At 45.0% G+C, this 7,506-nt stretch overlaps 1 pseudogene; it reads left to right on the top strand.

Annotated features, from left to right (window-relative positions):
- The first annotated feature begins 170 nt into the window (after positions 1–170).
- LOC147217003 (uncharacterized) lies at positions 171–6,894 on the top strand (annotated as a pseudogene).
- Positions 6,895–7,506: the final 612 nt, after the last annotated feature.

The raw sequence follows: 7,506 nt of genomic DNA, 5'->3' as shown, positions 1-7,506 counted from the left end.
GAAGGCTCACTGTTGGAATCCGGGGTTATCAGTTTTTGCAGTTCACCACCAAAGGCTCTCGTCAAGTAGCAGCCCTGCAGGAAGGTGAACTCTGGCAAGTGTGCAGTGCACACTGCAGATCTTTGGGCTTCGTACGCCTGAGCTTAGGAGGTGCCTGCTGCCGACCCATCATGGCCAGATTGTTGTCTGAAGTGGGTATTGCCACATGGACACCTTTCCTGGGGTGGCACCTCTGCATTGCGGCAGTCCTTGTTCCAGAATTCTACATCTTGCCTTTCTTCGCAAGGTACTAGTTCCTGAGACTCCCATGACTCAGATTGCCTTTCCTCGCAAGTTCCTAGTTTCTGAGACTCCCGTGAGTCTGATCGCCTTTCCTTGTTGGTTCGTGAGACGCCAATCTCTCCAAAGCCCAGAAGTCTACAACTTACCTTTCCTTGCAAGGTCCTGAGACTCCTTCCTTTGTATATAAACCCCTTAGAATGCTTTACCTCCTCAGAGTGTTCTTGCATTTGGATCAGGACCCTCCAAAATCATGACGCAACAAACATAAAAGCCACAACATAAATAAAAACACTAAATGCAAACATGAATACAACAGCTACAAATGTAGTAGTCACAACAAAAGTAACAGCCAGAGTAACAGACCTTCCTCTCAAAACTTTTTAACTGGAAAATTAGGGGTGCGGATAGGAGAGTCACACGGTAGAATAATACCAGATTTTAGCAATGACACGAATACTAGCATGATGCAATAAATTGCTTCTTTCTTTAGGGGGTACTGTTTTAAACGTGGCCTAAATTCAGACTTGAGGTGCCATATCGTGGGCTCAACTCCTTTCATGAGCCCTACATCATACTTATGAGAGGCCCACAAAGTAGGCGGGTCCTCAGACAACTCCAGGCTATGTTCTGTTCCTACCAATGCGAACAGATCAATGCATTTTCCCTGTTCCTCAATGAGCTCTGCGGACCTTTGGACCAACACAGTGTTGTCCAACATCAATCAATACACATTTCCTATAGTGCTATACTCTACACTGGAATCCCCTGCAGCCGGCTCAAAGTCCCCAAGGCAGAGCAGCTACGCAACCACAGACCCAACTCTCGCCACTAACAATCTGCTGGCTTAGTTAACAATAAGTGGGGGGTCGGTTTACACCAAACCTTTTCCTGAGATGGAGAAAGGGACAAACTCACGGCAGCTACCTTTTCTGTCCAAGACACATGTTTCATAAACACTTCCTCTGCCTTTCTTTCACCATACCATTTCTTCTCCTATTCCCTGTCTGGCCTTTGATTGGCATTAGATGTGCAATGTAGGGACTGGTCATTCATATACAGTGGGGCAAAAAAGTATTTAGTAAGCCACCAATTGTGCAAGTTCTCCCACTTAAAAAGAACTGTAATTTTCATCATAGGTACACTTCAACCATGAGACACAAAATGTGAAAAAAAATCCAGAAAATACCATTATCTGATTTTTAAAGAATGTATTTGCAAATTATGGTAGAAAATAAGTTTTTGGTCACCTACAAACAAGCAAGATTTCTGTCTCTCACAGACCTGTAATTTCTTTTGTAAGCGGCGCCTTAGTCCTCCGTACGTTACCTGTATTATTGGCACCTGTTTGAACTAGTTATCAGAATAAAAGACACCTGTCAACAACCTCAAACAGCCACACTCCAAAGTCCACAATGGCCAAGACCAAAGAAGTGTCAAAGGACACCAGAAACAAAACGATAGACCTGCACCAGGTTGGGAACACTGAATCTACAATAGGTGAGCAACTTGGTGTGAAGAAATCAACTGTGGGAGCAATAATTAGAAAATGGAAGACATACAAGACCACTGATAATGTCGATCAATCTGGGGCTCCATGCAAGATCTCATCCCGTGGTATTAAAATGTTCACAAGAACAGTGAGCAAAAATCTCAGAATCAGGCAGGGGGACTTATTGAATTACCTGCAGAGAGCGGGGACCAAAGTAACAAAGGCTACCGCCAGTAACAGACTATGCTGCCAGGAACTCAAATCCACTAGTGCCAGATGTGTCCCCCTACTTAAGCCAGTACATGTTCAGGCCCGTCTGAAGTTTGCTACAGAGCATTTGGATGATCCAGAAGAGGATTAGGAGAATGTCCTACTGTATGGTCAGATTAAACCAAAATGGAACCTTTTGGTAAAGAACTCAACCAGTTGTGTTTGGAGGAGAAAGAATGCTGAGTTGCATCAAAATAACACCATACCTACTGTGAAGCATGGGGGTGGAAACATTATGCTTTGGGGCTATATTTTTTTCCAACGGACCAGGAGGACTGATCCGTGTAAAGGAAAGAATGAACAGTGCCATGTATAGTGAGATTTTGAGTGAAAACCTTCTGTCACAAATGGCTTCGTAAGAAGCATTTCAAGGTCCTGCAGTGGCCTAGCCCAGGGGTCAGAAACCAGTGGCTTCTGAGCCGCATGCTGCTCTTTCATCCATACACTGCGGCTCCAAGTGGTTTGGGAAAATGAATTACAAATTCATGGCCCCCCAAGCCAAGCTTGGGGAGACCCGGGCCAGTGCTGCCCTGAGGCTCCATTACTTGTTTAGACAAAGTGTAAAGGTAATAAAAAGCAATATAGACAGTGGTACCTTTATTTTAGATGTCAAAAATTATTTGCGGCTCCCAGAGTTTTCTTTTCCATGGAAACCTAGTTCAAATGGCTGTTTGGGTGTTAAAGATTGCCAACCCCTGGCCTAGCCAGTCTTCAGATCACAATCCCTTGGAAAATCTTTGGTGGGAGTTGAATATCTGTGTTGCCCAGTCACAGCCCCCAAAATATCTCTGCTCTAGAAGAGATCTACATGGAGGAATAGGCCAAAATACCAGCAACAGTGTGTGAAAACCTTGTGAGGACTCACAGAAAACATTTGACCTCTGTCATTGCCAACAAAGAGTAAATAACAAAGAGTTAAGATTAACCTTTGTTCTTGACCAAATTCTTATTTTCCACCATAATCTGCAAATAAATTCTTTAAAAATCAGACAATGTGATTTTCTGGATTTTTTTTTCGCATTCTGTCTCATCGTTGAAGTCTACTTATGATGAAAATTACAGGCCTCTCTCATCTTTTTGAGTGGGAGAACTTGCAAGATTGGTGGCTGACTAAATACTTTTTTACCCCACTGTAGCTATCAGCTGCAATGCTGTGTATGTGAGCAAAGCAAATAAGATCGCTGGCCTCCCTGTGCGCTTCTAATTTCCACTCATAGACATACAAGGTTATGTTTAGATCAGATTTAACCATCTGACACCAGGGTTATTGAGTCTCTTTCAACACCCTGATACCATCCAGAGTAGAATGTAACGCCAAAGCTGCACAACAAATCCATCAAATTGTTCAAAGGACAATATTATGACACCAAAAGGAATGCTCTACCATCTGACCATCTAATTCACACTTTAAGGGCAATGAACAATTTTCTCTTATTGGAACTCCACTAGATCTTATTTTTACACGTCCTCACACATTTGTGTTTGGGTGTTGTGGCAGAACGTCTGCTCGTAAAATCGAATAAGTACCCCCCCGAATCCACAAGAACCTTAATTGGATAATTGGAAACTTTTGGTGTTAATTCTAGAAATTTCTTATAGCCACCTGTACTAAAATACATAGTAAACTTGTGAAAATGTTTTACCTGATTGAGTAAGTGTAGGGTGTACTACCCGCGTCTCCGAAAGATGATGGTCCTCATCCGGAGTCTGCTCCTCCACAGCTCCCCTTTCCCATCAGCTTGATCCTGGGAAGGCTGGCCTCCCCAATTTCTCCAGACATTCCGCCTGCCAGTACCCACGCTTCCCACAATAATGGCTCCCTTGAAACTGCCTCACCCACATCCTCTCCCCCTCCTGCTCCCAACCCTGCCTGGATGGTGTTGGTAATACTGTAAAGGCGGCCTGCATGCAGCAAACATGGTAAGTTGCACATCTTACAGCTTCCTTTGTCTTGTTTGCTTCTTGTCATCTTCCGTCCTCTGGAGTTGTTCTTCTGTATGTTCTGCATGCTGCAGGATACTTGACAGTGGGCAGGTCTTCCAGGTAATGCCTCATTGGGCTCAGGAAATGCTCTTTCAGATGAACTTCGTACGAGATGAGCGGTTCAACGGCCATGGGGTTGGGTTTGGTTAGACCGCTATGAACATCGAAGGCCGAAGTCAGGCGTACTAGGAACACACTGCGCGTTTCTTGTGGCCCTTGCATCATAGAGGTGATAGAGTCAGATTTAGTGTTGCTGGGGTGAACACACCTTGGATTTTTGTGATCGTCATCATGGCTGGAATTTTTAACTCTTTGTCTTTCCCTTCTCTTTGCTTCATCTCTCCACAATCAAAAAGCTTTCCAATCTGGTTTGAACAGCATACTCTTCTTTTCCTGCTTCCCCTTGGACAATGTAGAATACTGAGCTGCACTCATAAAATCCAACTGCCCTAACTGTACCCACAAACAAACCCAGAACAATGGGCAAAAGGGGGTATGGACACAGTGGAAAGGAAGGCATACAGGGGAGAAATAGCCCCTCTCCCCATACAGAGGAGTTAAGTGAGAGGATGAGGGGTTATCCCCAACACAAACTCCAAAGTCCAGAAACTCAGAGTGACCCGAGTGACGGTAGCAGTGTGGACACAACCTGACAACTGGTGTGGTTGGAGCTATTTTCTTTTAAGCCCTCCCTAATTACCGGGAACAAGTGGTAGCCATGCAACCTGTGATGAATGCAATTGTGTATCCCGTGATGTAGCAGCTATGCCTGGAGGCAAAATCGTGACAGGATGGATGTATACCGTATATATACAAAGATAGAGAGAGAAACATATGAAACAGGGATTGTGTTTAAATCTGAGTATGTTTTGCTTTAAATTATTCCCAATGTCCTTCGTCCTGAAACTAAGACTAAACAATGCCCAGGTTCAGTCAAGAAGTATGCATATGTATTCTATGCATCTAAAAAAGCTGTGGCACTCACCTTTTCCAAGTGCAGAGGTTTTTACATTGATCATAATCCATTCTATTAGTCATTCAAAGACAACGTAAATTGATGAACATTGAGCCCTTTAAGGGAGTGACCTGGAAGCGATATTTTTAATTGCGCTCACACTGAAGTTGGCGCCACTGTTGTGCCTTTTCATTTACTATTCTTACTTTACTCCTTATAGAAGAGATAGAAGTGGCAAACTGCTTTATTTCAGTGCCTATGAATAATTGATACATAATGATGTTGTGAATTGGAAAGCAACTTGTAGAAGCTGCGTCAGTGAGGACAGGGAGCATCTTTTCAAGCTCCCTCCTCCACTCTGCAGAAAAGAACGACAGAACGGAGAAGGCAAGGGAAGGGGGGGGCACACAAGAGAGAAACATCAAAGTGAAGAGAAACAAAAACACCATGTAAAAGTCACTGACATGGTTGTAGTATCTGTCTGCCGTTATGACAGAAAGAAAAACTCTTTATGGATGATTTAATGCACATGAAATTTGCAAGGCTGATTATTTTGCGAGAACTGTTACAAGTTTCTGAGGCAATATGAAGTTTGCCGATGGAGTGATTACAGAACATGGTATGTGTTGCGTCTGGAGCAAGTTTTCATTTGCGCACCTTAATTATAATACAACCTTATTTTGTGTGTGTCTGTACAGCCGATTAGTAAACCATGCTTATTTCTCTCCCTAACCAGAATACATTCTTTAAGCAGCAGTTAGTTGTGTTTCTTAGGCAAGAATGCCTTCAATGAAGGCACATTTGTCAGCTCTTGCCCCATTCTATTCTCTGTTCTTAATCCTGCACCATACAAATGTTTGTTCTTGTATCCTTTGGGTCCTGATGTTCAACAGCTTTTCCTTCAGATTCTCCCAGTCATCTATCATCTAACAAGTTCCAGGTCCTAGCCATTCTTAATTTTTCATCTTTCAAGCAACACTTTCTGCTGTATGAGTGTATGCAGTCTTGATCTTGTCCCAGTTCAGGGCAACATCATCTTGGTCAACCAATGTAAGGGTCGGGAAGCAATTCTGTAATTCCAGAATCAAGTCCTGTTTCATCTCACGTCTTTTGAGCTTAGCGATATAAAAATGTTTTCTACTTCCATTCTCAGTGGGCACCATTCTGAATTTGGGTCTCAAATTAGCAGTCAATAGATGATGTTCACTCTCTCCATTGGCTCCAGCCCTGACTCTTGACACTTCAAGTAATGATTTCTGCCACTTGTTGACTATGATGTGACCTATCTGGTTGGCTGCATGGCCATCTGGTGAGCTCAAGGGGAGCTCATATATATATCAAGCCGAGCAAGAACAGAAGCATTTCCATTGTGAAGGGGAAACTGTCAGACCACCGCCTCTACATTGAAGAAGAACCCATTCCAACGGTCTTTGAGAAGCCTGTGAAGAGTCTTGGTCGTTGGTATGATGCCTCCCTCAAGGATACAGAGCAAATAGAGCAGCTCAGGAAGGAGGTTGCCAGTGGCCTGGAGAACATTGACAGAAACCCGCTTCGGGGAAGCTAAAGCTCTGGTGCATGCAGTATGGACTACTCCCACCCTCCTGTGGCCACTAACCCTATATGAAGTTCCGCTCTCAAAGGTAGAAAGCTGGAGAGACTGGTCAACCCATATGCAAGATAGTGGCTTGGCCTTCCCAGGTGCTTCAGCAGCATTGGGCTCTATAGCAAAGGGATGCTACACCTGCCCATTTCCAGTCTGGCAGAGGAGTACAAGTACGCCAAAGTTAGATTGGATTCGAGTGACCCACTTGTAGCCCAAGTGCCCCCCATCCTGGCAACTGGGAGGAAGTGGACCCCGCCGGCTGCAACTGCACAGGCAAAGGCAGCCCTCAGACACAGGGACATCGTGGGCTGAGTTCAGGAGGGGAGGAATGGACTTGGGCTCGGGGCCAGTAAACCAGCCTGGAGCAAAGCCAATCCAACCCACAGAGGCAAACTGGTGGTCCAGGAAGTTCGCCGAGAAGAGGAAGAAGGAAGGCGCGCACAAGCTGTGTCACAGGCGAAGAAAAGCCAGTGGATGGGCGAGCTTTACCATCAGGGTAACCTATGATGTCCTGCCTTCTCCTGCAAATCTAAACCAGTGGTATGGCAAAGACCCTACATGCCCTCTATGCTCAAGTCCAGCAACACTGAAGCACATCTTAGTGTGATGCAAGACCAGCCTCACCCAAGGCCGTTATACCTGGCGGCACAACCAGGTGCTAAAATGTCTTGCAACGGACGAGCATGAACGCCCTCCCTTCCCCGTCATCCCGTTGGCACACAACTCCATTTGTGCGGCATGGGCAAGCCAGCCTCGCCCTCATGAGAACTGACCTTGGGCAACTTGGCAGTGCACGGGACTGGAAGCTGATGGCGGACCTGAACAAGAAACTTTGTTTCCCAGCTGCTGAGATTGCATCCACCAACCTGCGACCAGACCTCGTTCTGTCGTCATTGTCACTCTGGCTCGTCTACAGCATAGAGC

Source organism: Fistularia commersonii, chromosome 29 (assembly GCF_037954325.1).
Source record: "Fistularia commersonii isolate RoL2024-O1a breed Wild chromosome 29, RoL_Fcom_v1.0, whole genome shotgun sequence".
NCBI lineage: Eukaryota > Metazoa > Chordata > Actinopteri > Syngnathiformes > Fistulariidae > Fistularia > Fistularia commersonii.
The sequence above is the reverse complement of the archived record's forward strand: the minus strand, read 5'-3'. Positions and strand labels throughout refer to the sequence as shown.